Genomic DNA, 14975 nt, shown 5'->3' on the forward strand with positions numbered 1-14975 from the left:
CTGATAGGGAAAGGTGACCTAGACTGGGAAGAAAGGTTTTGGCAGTAGGACTCAAGGTATTTTACTCATTAAACTCATGATCCATCACAAATAACATATTGGAAAAACATATTTTAAAACACTTTCTCATTTAGAATGAAAGTTTTACAAGAAAAACTAACAGCATATGCGCACATCAGCCATTGTGCAGATTACCTAACAAAACAGGCTTCTACGTAATTTCTTTAAAAACAGAAACAGGTCTAACATATGCCCCAGCTCCAAATTAAGGGCATGTCTAAGCCACAGGGGATTTTAGGAAACCTTAAAATGTTAGTTCAGTGAAGGAGGACTCCACTCTTGGCTAAACATGCTACATGCCACCCACAAGCACATCTCTTCTGCTCCTCCCACCGCCATCACAAGAAGCAATGCTGGTCTCACCAAAGAAAAGCAAAAGACATTGTCTTTCCAATCCCATCTGATCTGAATGGGAAAAGGCCATGTTCTCATACAACAGTAACAACAACCTTGGCTTAGCAAACCATGCTGTGTAGGTGTACATAGCCTGGTTACTCCTCCATCATTTCTCCCTTAGTGTGAGTGGGTAAGCAAAGCATCTGGACCTAGGATCAAAGTCTGGTTCTCCCCAAGAAGCCTATAATATGCCTTTAAACATGGTTTGTTGATGGCTTATAAATCATAGCTTGTTAGGGAGAAACAAACCATCATCCCAGGCTCAGATGTAATGCTAAGCTGTCTGCTTACTCACTCATGCAAATAGAGGAGCAAAATGGGAGCAATTGGGCTGTGACAAAGCATGATGGCTTATTAAACCAAGGTGATTGACTGACTGTTATGTGTGAACAGGGCTATTGTCCTGATGATGATGCTTACACCACAGTCACAAGAGCAGTTGTTTCATTCCACACCTCCGAATGGCCAACACTCCTGTCTGGTCTGGGGCTGTACTGCAGGGCTCACTGTGGGGAGTTTAGCATCCCAACTGAAGAAGAAGTGGATTACACAAAATGTTCTATCACAGACTTGCCACTCCAAAACAACAAATGCAAGTGGATTGACTGCCAAGACACACTCCATCCAGCCTGCCCAGCCATGTTCGAAATTTTAAACTGCCTACTATGTGGCAACTCATGAGTAATTCCTTTGCATGTGTATAACTGCAAATGAACATCAGGGAATGTCTGGGGGACATTCTAAGACAAGCAGGGACTGTTTTGCTCGCACTGTTCCAGAAAGGAAGCAACATGGATCATGGTGGGAACAGAGCATAATAGCAGGAAATAGCACGCTTGTGTAAATATATGTATATAGATATAAACCAACAGTTTTGATACAGGTATTTCTGCCATTTCAAATATCCTGTACCTTAGAAAAGAAGGGCCACATCCACTGTTAACCTGATCAGGCAAATATTCTGCCAGAGCATCAGTACTTTGAAGAAATAGTGTGTTGCATCTCACAACCAAGACAAGAGGCTTAATACCATGACACGACTGCAGAAAGTTGGGAAAGAGGGTCGACTTTACAAAGCCCCATGTGTTTGGCATCCAAGTGCCAAACACTAACAATTTGCTTCCAGAGGAGTGGCTTTCATCTGTCCTTCATGCCTCATCACTGATGTAGAATCTCTCAACTAACACACGTCTATGTACTCAGCCCTTCCCATTGGCAATATACAAAGCTGCCAGTCATATGAGGTGCCTGGATCATCAGGTGAGTTCACATTCCATCCTTGTACCGTCCATCAGGTTGTTGTAGGGAGCAGCCACTGAATGATGCTTTCACAGGTTACCAATGCAACCACAAAGAAGAAGGTTCACACAGGTGAACTGGGCTCAGTCGTTCCTATAATAATCCAGTAAAGTGGGCCACTATTATTCTCTCCAGATTGGCACTGGGAAACTGGTGCAGAGATGCTGCTTTGCTCAAGGTTACCTAGCAAATTTATAGCTGATCTGGGATTTGACTGGGGGGGGGGCTAAGTGCTTGTGCTCTTAACTTCTATGTTGCCAGTAATTCTGTGACATGGATCAAGGGGGGGGGACCCTGGAAATATAGAATGGTTGATTGCTTTGTCAATATTTAAAGCCCCAGGTTTCAAACACAGTAAGTGAAAATGAAGATTGTGAGTTAACAAATAAAATCGGCCCTGTCATCCTGCAGTCCCTGAGAGGGCATCACAGGGACCATAGCATCATATATCTCTCTCCACAGACAGAGAGAATGCCCCATTCTTGGATTCCCTTCCCCACTCCCAACAAAACTTTGCCTTGCCCTGCTGAAATTTGTAGGGCCAGAAATTTGTGCCAGAAGCGATTTTGGGAACTGCCAGGCATTGGTCAGGGGAAGGCATGGACCCAGTGCTCTTCCACTCTCTCAACATGCTAGGGGTATGCCAGCCCAGGAACTGGTATAGTTTATTTCCCTTCCAGTGGGAGGAAAATCAAATTTCAAAAGTAGAAATGAACAGTGGAATACCAGAGAGCTTTTCCACTTTCATTTCTGTCCAGCTGATGAAAGCCCAGTGGGGAATTGGATGCAGATGATCAACTGCTTTTCTGGTCCCTCCACACTACCCTACCTGAGGATTTTAGCCTAAGAGTCAGGCACTCCTTGAAAGAATTCAGGGCTCCTCCAGATGAACTATTCCAGGCATAGGCAAACTCGGCCCTCCAGATGTTTGGGGCCTACAAATCCCATCATCCCTGACACTCGTCCTGTTAGCTAGGGATGATGGGAATTGCAGTCCCAAAACATCTGGAGGGCCGAGTTTGCCCATGCCTGAACTATTCACTGAGCATTCATCCCAATTTGTTTGCACAAAGTTTACATAGGGCTTCGCATTCACTCTTATTTTTTTGTAAGCAAGTTATACAACAGTGAGCATTCATCTTGCATTCATCCTGATTTGCTTGATGGGTATTTAGATTTCTTCCCAATACTGATTTGTTCATGCCACACTTTTCAGTGCATCTGCCTGTCACTTTTCTAACTGTAAAAAGGGCATTTCATTTGAAAGTAGATTTGCTGTGCTAGAGTGGCAGATTATTTTAATCCACTTTTATTGAGCAAATCTATATTTCCTGCTATGCGCTCGAAACCCTCCCACAACATACTGACAGTTTGGCCCTTGTAGCCACTGAGTCGGGCTTTCCTATATTGCAATTGTGTGCTGGAAGAGCAAACTAAGCTATACAAAGTCAGTGTGATTTATGCTGGGGTAATTTACTCCTACTGGGGTAATTCACACCAGTGTAATTTACTCCTATTCCAGGAATGGGGTTCCTGTTGACTTGAGCCAACCCAAGCCTGGCAGAAGGGAAAGAAGCCTTTAAAGCAGTTTAGACTTTTGACAATGTAACTCTACTAGGTTGAAGGTCGCATGGCTGAGCTGAATGGAGTTTGGAATCAGGGTCAGACTCCCCAGTCCCAGCCCTGCCACACCACCGCAACATGCATTCTCCAATTCTTTCTCTGGCCTCAGCTCAGTCGAAGATCCACCTCTTCCAAACTCTGCTCATCCCAGTGGAAATTGGGTTTGGATTGCTCCCTTAGCCTGTGTGTTTTATAGACAGTAATTACAATATCCTCTGTTGGCTTTATTTTTACTGTTCTCACCTCCTGTTCTTTCAGCTGATTCTATCAGTTGATTAAATCGACAGAAAATTAACCCAATTTGCTATAAAGGCAAGCAGACTTTCCACATTTTGGGACATCAATAAATCTGTATTCAAATGGAGATTTGCCAGAAGCCACATGACAGTCAAGGTATACTACCTTCTGAATTTGCCCAGTCCACAAAATTAGGCGCTCTGTAGGTGAAGAGCTTCTCTTTACCTTTATCACAAGTCACTATTCATGCTCACCTTGGGATACAAACATCGTTCCATCTCGTACTATGTATTTAAAATCTGAGAAGTATCAGCATGACCTCTATTCTGTGTTCTTAAAAATGCTCTCATACAGAGACAGTGATCATTGCACAACTAAACAATCAGAAATAAGCTCAAGTTCCCAGAATACTCTCTCATTTGGAAGAGGCTGCCAATTCCAGAAATGAATCCAAAATATATTGCTCTCCACGCCTCTTCCAGATCAACTTTTCTAAGGGGTTACACCCTATCCTTACTTAGTGTCTGAGAATCACTGTTTACAACTTTGTCTCTTTAAACCTTGACCCTGGTCAACAGTGCCAGGAATTAAATCATGTCTTTGGAAAGGAATGAGATCCATAGATAGGGCATTCTGTCTTTTGGGAATCCTACAGAATGAGATGATTGCAAATTACAGTCCTGTTTTCCAACCTTTGGGAGATCTGGCAGAGTTATAGTGGGCAGAGATATCTGTTTATAGGATAAACCTGAACTGTTAAATAAAATTAAATGGTAAATTCCCCAGTGCTGCTGGGCAGTGTCCCTATAGGCACAATGCGTGTTTATCAGTTTCCTACTGAGCCGAGTTTGACTTTCAAATTTCCTTTAACCCTATCATAGTAAACATACTGCAGAATTCTGGCAAACACTCCCCTTGGAAAAATAGATTTTGCTTGTTAAAATAAAATAAAATGGTGGCTATGTCCAGGACTGACTTTGTCTTGTTTTGGAAAGGCACAACACAACATTTCCCAATGAAACTTCAAAGCCTAAAATGCTATATTATTATAAACCAAAGAAACAAGCTTGTTTTTATAAAGGGTGGATTTTGATTACTTTTGATAAAATCTCTGGCTGCAGTTGTCAAACCTCAGATGAACTGGCTTCAGTGGTGTTACTCTAAAGTAAGTGCTTAGCCGCTGGTGCCAGGTTCAGAGCCCAGTCTGAATGGGGATAGGCTGGTGGCACATTGTGCTAAAATTATGAAACTTTTGTTAACCCTGTCTCTGTGCTGTGCTCCCTGAATGATTATTTCTTCTAACAGTAAATGTTTTCTATGGAGCAAGGGAGGAGGACAAAGTGAGGCATGAGAGAGAGAGAGGGGGAGAGAGCGTGCAAGCTAACTGGTGAAGACAAGGGTTGACTTTCTGTGCAATAAGGAAAATGAACTTGGTTGGTTTACGGAAAGTAGAAGAGTTGAATGTTATTATGAAGCAATAATTTTACACAAGTTTTTGAAGGTGATAAATGGAGAAGTGGAATTTTTATCCTTTTCTTTTTTTCTTCTTCTCTATTTTCTTTTCATTTTTATGTTTAATAAAACAGCTTTAATAAAATTTCAAAAAGGAACCTAGGACATTCTACACACAAAGCCTGAATTTCAGACTGTACCAAGCTATTTTGCTACAAAGTAGCTTCACTGAAATTAATTAGTCCTGGTCATTCATTTTAATGATTCAGCTCTGAGCACAGCTAAATTAAATGCAACCCAGAGTTTTCCAGTGGTGCAGTGCTAGTAACTCTTCAGGCATTCGCCATTCTTTAATCAGATGTTTCCATTTCCCTTAATTACCAAATAGAAACTTTTTCCACCTGTCCCACCTGCCACTGTGCAAATACCTTAGATCCGCACTATGAAATATGATGGCACACAAACTGTCTTGTTCACATCGCAACTCCACTCCCCATGGAATTCTCATTAGTGGAGAAGAGAGGAGGAGAATGCCATTAGTTTCTGCTCAAGGTCAGCCTTTGGGTTTTATGAATACATCATTCAGTCCCATCTTTGCATTTTCCCTCAGAAGTCCTACTATGTTCAACAGGGACTACTCTCTTGTAGGTGTGCAGCTTTAAACTCCATGGATCTTATTATGAGAGAAACATGACTAGGCTCTTGGAAGGTGCATGTATTGTGTGCATCATGACCAGAGCCTGGAAAGTTCATTTTTAAAAGGAACAAGTTCTAGCTCAAGTTCAACACATCAAAAAAGGAACGAATTCCAGTTCATGCTGATCCCTTTACAAAATGATCTAGTTCAGTTCACAGTTCAAGTTAATCCATATTGTCCTTGGAAAAAATAAAAAATAAAATTCAGAATTCAGTGTTGAAGTATAAATTATACTTAAGAAGACTAAGAAAACATTGAAACACACACAGTGGAATGTGCATTGTTCCCCCCCCCAAAAAAATTATGGACATTATTATTATTATTATTATTATTATTATTATTATTTATACTGCCCTTCATCCACAGTTCTCTGGGTGGTTCACAGCAGAAAAAACTTTATGCTAAAAGCTCCAAAGTGTCTAGAGTAAAACACACACACACACATAATTCTCTTATAATAGGAGAATGAACTTGAAGATGCAATAGAAATTATTCAAAGCTCTACTGGAAAACAAACTCAATTCACATTCAGTTCATCTCGCAGTTATGGGAACTACTCTCAGACCTAGTTCAGGTATTTTGGAACTAATTCAGTGAACTTTGTTAAACTGAACTAGTTCTTTCCAAGCACTGATTTTGACAGATAACAAATCTTCTGATTTGTAGGTGTGATAACATATGTATCAGCTATGGGTGACAGCCAATATTAGTCATATTATGAAAAGATTGATTTGAATGGGTCTGTTCTGAATACAGCTAACACTGACTACCATCATGATTTTTTATTAAGCATTTCAGAATTGCAAAGTGCGGAGGGGGGGGGGTCAACCTTGAAGCAGAACTGAATGACATACACATTGCAAGAAAATTAGTATAAAAAGAGAGCCGTGCATTAGATCAGCCTTCCCCAAGCTGATAGCTAGGGCAGATGCGAGCAGCTGTGCAAAACATCTGGAGAGCAGCAGCTGGGAGAAAGTCTGCATTAGACAATGGGCTGCGATATTGTAAAGAGCTCACATCCTTTACAAGGCCGAGGGGGAAGTTACGCGTCTTGATTTCTGTTGGCATGTGATACGAATGATCAATAAAGCAGTCGTTTTGTGCCGCGCTATAAAGTACATCTCCTTGCTGCACAGTGCTTCCATGAGAACGAGCCACCATGAAGCTTTATGCCGCTGAGAAATAGTAATTCCATATTTTTCCAGGGCTTAGTGATCTCTAGCCTAGCTGCCAACAGGCAGTACGTGATCACATATAGTATAGTACAGTACAGTACGTTGTTTGCTAAACTGTTTTGGTACTTCAGCTGTCTCTTATTGAGAGAGAGAGAGAGAGAGAGAGAGAGAGAGAGAGAGAGAGAGAGACTCCCACTGGGTCATGGGGGGCCTTAAGGAAGCGGAGCTAGATTATGTAGGAAGAGATGCTGCTGGCCGCTAACATTACTAGGTTCAGGCCCTGGGAAGTCTGCCGCACCTTTTAGAGTCTCATAGAAGGAACAATTTATTTCATCACCATTCATTGCTTCTCCCATGACAGAGCTAGGGTAAGGGGTGAAGCTGCACATGGTACATTTTCTTTTCTGCGAAACTCTTAAATATAGATCAGGTCTGTTAAGGTTCGGGAAGGCAACCCAATTAACTGTACAGTGGTACCTCAGGTTAAGTACTTACGGTAATTCGTTCTGGAGGTCCATTCTTAACCTGAAACTGTTCTTAACCTGAAGCACCACTTTAGCTAATGGAGCCTCCCGCTGCCGCTGCGCTGCCGGAGCACGATTTCTGTTCTCATCCTGAAGCAAAGTTCTTAACCTGAGGTACTATTTATGGGTTAGTGGAGTCTGTAACCTGAAGCGTATGTAACCTGAAGCGTATGTAACCCGAGGTACCACTGTACTGTCTTCCAGCTAGCAGTTTGCTAAAGACGTGGTTAAGGGCTCTGAATGACTAGTTTTCATAGAATCATCGAGTTGGCGGAGACTACAAGGGTCATTTAGTCCAACCCCCTGCAATTCAGGAATATTTCTCCCAACATAGGACTCAAACCCACAACCCTGAAATTAAGAGTCTCATGCTCTACCAACTGAGCTGTTCAGCACATACAACAATATTGCCTGCCACCCAACATATGCTTACCTGCTTACAGTAGAGATAATTTCCATTTCATTCAAGGGGATTTACTTCTAGAGTAAAGCACCTGTAAAGCGAGATGAGCGCCGCAACCCCAGAGTCGTCAGCGACTAGACTTAACTGTCAGGGGTCCTTTACCTTTACCTTTTTAGATACAGGATTGGACTGCAAGATTACATATGGATTAGAGCTTTCCAAGACAAAGGGAGCAATAATGTAGAGGTATCGTTGCTGTGGTGTGTACATGTGCCCTTTTCTCTTTCTGTCTTTTCTTTTTCTGATGCCCACAATGGTTTCTGTGATCATGCAGGTTTTCCAGAATATACGATTTAAAACGAGAACTTTGAACAAAAGGAATCACCAGAACCACAGCAATCGATGTGTGAGTGTTTTGGTTTGACTGTTCCTGTTGCCACCCTTATGCTCAGAGCAAGTCGTGGAAAACAGTTGGGTGTGTTTATTAAAGTTTTAAACACTAATGAAAACTAGTTAAATATTTCCCTAAGAGAAAGGCAAAGCACATGGAACTTTTTTAGTTTGTATTTTTTTAAAAAAAATAAAAAATTATGCACAGTGCAGAGAAAGTGGATAGATAGAAGCTTTTCTCAATAATACGAAAGCTGAGGGAGACACGGTGAAAGAAAAGGTAATGAATAAAGGGCAAAGTGAGATTATTGCAGAATATGCACTACCATTCGGAACCACTAGTTATCACATTTGGACACATTAAAATTCTGGTCTTACTAGAGGAGAGAGAAATGTTGCCACTTTACCTGTTGCTTTTATGGCAATTAGTTGTAATGGTGGGTCAGTATCAATATTTAGGGAATATTTAGAGTATGGGAAGTGGTCCAAATGACAAAATTGACAAATGTCGTTTGGGCAAGGGAACAAAGACAACTTAATACCTGTTTTATTTTAAAATAGCATCTCTTCTTTATGTACTAAGCAGCAAAACACAAGATAATGTTGAATCCTATACCTTTTGGGAAACTTTGTAATAATATCCAGTAAAGATATGAATTAACACCTTCCAGTTTAAAATGAAAGACAGAAAACAGAAAGTACTTCATACTGTTCCCGGCAACAGGATGCAGAAGTAGCTAGTAGCATAGATGGCTTTGAAAGAGAATTAGGCAAATAGATAGGCTGATGACAGGTCTATTGATGGTGATTAGGCATAATAGCTAAATGAAACCTCCATATTAAAAAGCAGTATACCTCCAAATACCAGTTTCAGTGGGGCATCAGGCATATGGCTTTCAGTAGTGGGGGCTTGTGGAGGGATTTGGTTTGTCACTCTGCAAGAGAGAGCTCTTTGGTCTGGTCCAGAAGGGCTCTTAGGTTCTTAGAGGCATATCCTCGAGTGCACACACACACACACACACACACACAGGTTCTCTATCTCCCTCTCTCTTTCACTCACCGCTCCCTGCCCCACACCACCAAGGCTACCCCTATCAGCCAGTGTTAGAAATTCCCCAGGTGCCAGACACATTTTGCAACTGGTGTGGGTCCAGTTGTGACCATGTAGAGATCTCTGGATGGGACTGGCATCTCCATCTGGCTGCTTTCTTAGGTAGGCAAGGAGAAGAACTTATTTATTGCATTTATATCTGATCCTTTTCTCCAATGAGTACATGGTTACCTCCCCCCCCCCCATTAATCCCCACGACAACGACTGAGTAGGGATTTGCACCCTGATCTCCCAGGTCCTAGCCTGACATGCTAACCACTACACTACATTGGCTTCCCAGAGTACTTCTGCTATGGGGCAGCTATATAAATGAAGTCCTGTAGGTAAATAAATATGGGGAAAGCAAAATGTCACTTAGAGAAGGATCTGAAATATTTTCCCTGAAGCTTGAATTTCTTTTATTCTGGATTGTTTTATTTGATGTTTTAATGTGTGGTAAACTGCTTTGAGATTTTTTATTTAAAATATAAAGTAGCAGCTGGTCACTGACCGTAATAAATTATGATGATGATAGTATAAAAATGAAATGAATAATAATAATAAATCTCACAACTAAAAAAAAAAGGCACCCAGACATCCCATTGCGGTGACTGTAACCTAAGTTTAAGGTGCCATTGGCAGTTAGCTTATATACCCAGGTTTCAAACAGCAATGGATTTTTTTCCAGAATGAGACAGAGGTCCCTCCTATTCTGATTTTACAAAAGGGAAACTGAGGCCGAGAGTAATTTGTGTAAGATCACAACCACTGAGCCCATGGCCATGCTGGGATGAGAGATCTGCTCTCCCAGTTCCAGGCTTAACCCCGCTATCCGACGGGTTATGGATCAGCAGATTCCAGCGACTGCCGTTGCTAATGTAAACACCGGCGGCTCCCAACTCCAGTTTGGGAGTCTGCGTTGATGCAAATGGCAGGCAAAGTGCATGGCAGCATCCCGAATGATTGAACTCCCCAGAAGAAGGCAGACAGATTCACAGGATTTGTCTTGAGTTTCCTGCAGATCTGCTAACCAAAGCAAAGAGGAGTCACTGAGAATCTCCCTAGAGTGTTTAAGTATTTTTATTGCTGCTGTGTGTTTTCTCGTAAGCCACAAGACAGGAGAGGGGGGGGAACCAGGGGCTCGTTCTCCCTGAGAAGCCTCACATCTTCAGCTGCTGTCAACCACTATTCATCAGATGCGCAGCTGACATTCCCAGGATATTGTTCTCTGCAGCCTTCTCCGTTTGATACATTTTTTGAGGGGGGCGGGGAGATGAACTAGACAGCACACATCTGTCCTATCACAACTCCAGAATGACAAAAGCCCACAATAAAAGAATGAAACATATGGCAGAACCGCATAGCACACACAGCTCTGGGCTGCAACACCTAGCTCACTCGTGGCTTGGCTTGTTCCCTGCTCAAATGTGCAATGGCATGAGACGCGCCATTTGAGGACGGCAGCACATGTCTGCGATTGATGTCTGATGGACTGTGTCAAGTGCTGGCCGCCTCTCTGCCTGTTCACTCATTCAGTTCCATTTCCCAGTGGCACTGCTTGCCACGCGTTGGGGAAAGGAGACTATCAAATGATGCATGGCCTGGGGGGAAATGGAGAAACACAAAAGCTCTTCTCCCTCTGCTGTCACACTACAACTTGTGGACCTCCAAGGAACGTTGGAAGTTTCAGAGAAGATGGAAGAAGGTGCTTCCATATCTATGGAACTCGCTTCTGCAGGAGGCAAGTGATTGCCAACAACTTGGACGGTGTGAAAAGTCAATGAGACAATTCATGGAGAATAAGGCTAGGCTCTGCCTCCACAGTTGGAGGCAGTGATTTTTTCTGAATATCTGTTGCTAAAAACGGCAGTAGGGGGAAATGCTCTTGGGCTCAGCCTTCCCTGAGCTTGCAGGTTTCCCACAAGCATCTTACAGGCCATTGTGGGAACATTAGGATGCTGGACTAATGGGCTTATTGGCCTGATCCTGCAGGCTTTTCTTGCATTCTTAGATGAAACAGCTAGACAGATAACCCAGCCCAGCAACAAGCAAACATTGGCAGCAGTTCAGGAGGAGAAAAGCAAGGGGGTGGCCTGGACCCTAGCACCCACCGCCTGACGTGATCGCTTCCCTTTGCCTAATGGTAGGGCCAGCTCTGAATTGACCCAGACATGTTTTTTGGGGGGGAGACATTCTGTACCCACTGGGAAAAGATGAGTGATGGATTTGACAAGGAGGGACTATAGAGGGAAGCAGGACTGATTTGTGTAGACTTTGTGTCACACATGGTGTTCTCTACATGATGTTGCTCCTAATCTTCACTGTGTAGATATGTAGAAATTAAGGTCAGACATCAGTTTACAATAATATGATAACTGGGCTGTCTTTGTAAGTCATACTTCCCCTGCCATAGTGACTAATTTAGTGTTAATGTGTGGTATAAGAAGGCTGTAGGTAAATAAATTGCAATTTACACACACACCCTTTTTTTTAGTGCGGTGTATTTGTAAAAACCAGTTAAGTGCCATGCAGATTATTAATAGATAAATATCCTATCTCAGCAGCTAAAACCAAATCCACCTTTTCCAAGCAGAGTCAAAGCTTTTCTCTTCGCTTCTGCATGCTTACAGAACGGCTGAGGTTGCTCTTCTGAACCCATTCATTCCAGATTTGTAGGGAACCTGACACAGGAACAGGGATCATGCAACATTTTATTATCTTATTTCACACTATTCAACTATGTGACCTAAACAAATTTGTTCATCAGATTCAATAACCCTAAGTAACATTTTCCAACTTTGACAGTGTCTCCTCCCCTGCAGCAATAGACTAAGAGTCTTGTGGCACCTTAAAACCTAGCATATTTATTATGGCATAAAATAAGCTTATGCTGTAATAAACATAGGAAGCTGCCTCACACAGAGTCAGACCATTTGTCCATCAGGTTCAATGTTGTCTACTCTGACTGGCAGCAGCTCTCTAGGGTTTCAGACATGAGCCTTTCACATGATTATGAGCACAGAATGTAATGTCAGAAATGTAGTGGTTTCATTTCTTTAAAATTGGTGACAAGCTCTGGCATCTAATTGATATTGCCACTCTCTGAGCCAGGTGTGACTTCTTGTTCTATCGAGACACCATTAAGTTCCATTAAATTCTTTGTCCCCAGTTTCTCCCATTGATTTCAGCAGGCATTGGATGTAACTACCTTTATCTGGATTGGGGCCGATTGCTTGTAAACAAATTTATTGTCCATTGAAATCATTAACATTTTATTCCAACTATCTGGGTCTGTGATCAGGGTTGGCATGTTACATGCCATAATCACTTACTTATTCACAGTAATTCTCACTGAATCTAAGAGGGCAACACCAAGTGTATATGTGCAGGATTGCAAGCTCACAGGGAAGTACTTCTCGTGCATGAGCGTCCTTAGGAACAAAAGCATTTAAGGTTTCGAGTGCACAAGCTATAACTGGTCTTGGGAAAGGTCTGGACATTTTCTGATCAATTTTCAACGAGGTGTGATAATCTTTTGATTCTGCTTTCAGCTTTGTAATGAATGGGCAGCAAAAGAGCAAAGACAGACAAATATATACACAGACGTTAAAAGAAAATAAGCCTTGCTTGATTTTTCAGTCCGCATACCAGAACAATGATTTAGGCAATATTTATTTCCTAACCTTATTCTACAGTAAAGAAAATTAATCCAGCAAGGCAGCACAGTGCCTGCATTGTATTTGTGTTGGTGGGAAGTCAAGAACCTGAACTGATGTTAGATTTCATAGTGAATTAGCATGCAGTAGCACTGATGTGGTCTGATATGCTAAGTGCTAATTAAGGCACAGCAAGTGGATCTTGCACCTGTTGCTATTTTATTCAGAAGGCATTGTTTGGATTCCTGCAGATTTACATCAAAAACCATTTTCTATAGTGATTGAGGCTGGCTGGGACTCAGGTTCACCTTACAGCATTCAAGAGGCTTTTAAAGTGAGTGCTTTTCAACGCTGCAGTCCTTTCGCCCCTCTTTAAGAACTTTGCCCTCTCGAAAATAAAGAAAAGTCTAGCCTGTTATAAGCTATTAATTTTGTCCTCGAAAATCCCCCAAAGAAAGTTATATAACCACTTGCACAACCCTTCACTAAAAATAAAAGCACCTCTGCAATTTTGAAAAGATAGGCGGCACCAAGGTTTATTAAAGTATTACACGAATGCAAAAAATTCTTGATTCAGTTTTTAAAGTGGGAGGGGGGAACCTGGGATAGAGACTTCTATTATGGTGGTGCACCTCTTCAAAATATCTAAAATTATACTGTATATATTCAAAGTACATGGTTAAAAATGGTGCCATGTGTACTTGGAGCTATTTTAGGGTGAGGTTCTATAATCAACTCAAAGTACGGAAGGATGCAAAGCGGAGTCAGACCTTCTGGAAGAAGATCCAGCCACTTCTATCTCATCCCCACCCTGGTGCTGCCTTCACCCCCGCCCAGGAGTCAAATCCACCACGAGAATTTGCTTTTCCCCGGCAGGGAAAGAAGCGCCCTACACATTCCTCAAGACAAACCCCAGGTGTAAAACCGTGGTCCCTTAGAGCTACAGGACTCGGCACGAACTAGGCTGCTGAGAGCAGGAGGACCCATGAAAACTGACTTGGGTTTTCGTCTAAAACCAGGATGCTGGGAGACTGGATCTTCCCAAGGACTGAGGTTCACATCGTAGGTGATGCCTTAAAAGAGGGGTGTTGCATTTTCAGAATACGTTTTATCACAAATAAAGGAGGATTGGTTCCATGTGCAGATCGCCCACCCAGGAAAAAAATAGCTGGAGAGGAATTTCCCCATTAAAAAAAAGAGAAGTGGTTAAAATAATTCCAGAGGTTAAAATAATAAACCCACATTCACATTCTTACATATAACCTCGATTATCCAAGGCACCCTACGCCCTGTTTCAATGCATCTGAAGGTAGTGGCCAAAATACAGGCACATTCATGCACAAGTCAATAAATATTAATGCAAATGAGCCCCAGCTAGGATGGAGTACCTGTCTCTTGCTGGAACAGCTTTCGCCTGCTCTCTCTCTCCCGGGTTTTAGTGGTATATATTCCAGGGCAGTGGCTTTAGCAAGTGGGCTCTGCCAAGGTCGCTGCTCCGATGCCCATAGGGAAGTCTGCTGCGGGAGAGCTTCGCGCGCTTCGCTTCGCCGGGAGCTGGAGCTCCTTGCCTGGAGAGACCCACTGGAGGAGAGAGGCTTTGCACTGACTCCTCTCAGTCACCGCATGGGGATATTATCAAAGTCTAAGCTTGCTATTGGCTCCGATCACCAAACAAATCACACTCGCCTCCCGCTTCAAATCGCTCCCCCCACCCCCTGCCGCCGCCGCCGCCGCTGCCTTAGACTCAAGGCTCCCTCCCCCCCTCCCCCCCTCCCCGGGTGTTTCAAACGCAGCAGCCGGGGGGGGGGGCAGGAGCTTATTTCCGCGCATTTGCAACCTTGCGTGCAGCAGGTCCAAGATGAACGTCCACAGACGGGCTTTCTAAACTCCGGAGCAAACCCTTGGGCAAGGGGGTGGTTTCAAAGAATCGCTTAATCGCTTTCCTTCGAAGGAAGGGGTGGGGGGTGGGGAGA

At 42.8% G+C, this 14975-nt stretch overlaps 1 protein-coding gene across 1 annotated transcript in view; it reads right to left on the reverse strand.

Moving 5' to 3' along the window:
• The window catches only part of GREM2 (gremlin 2, DAN family BMP antagonist), a 32881-nt gene extending 18217 nt beyond the window's left edge, over window positions 1-14664 (reverse strand). Inside the window, exon 1 of the mRNA XM_081856397.1 lies at window positions 14391-14664. The gene's annotated coding sequence lies outside the window, so the exon portion shown is untranslated. The remainder of the gene's footprint in view (window positions 1-14390) is intronic.
• Between the last annotated feature and the right edge of the window lie 311 nt (window positions 14665-14975).

The sequence above is a fragment of the Podarcis erhardii genome (assembly GCF_964252035.2).
Source record: "Podarcis erhardii genome assembly, chromosome: 3".
Taxonomy (NCBI): domain Eukaryota; kingdom Metazoa; phylum Chordata; class Lepidosauria; order Squamata; family Lacertidae; genus Podarcis; species Podarcis erhardii.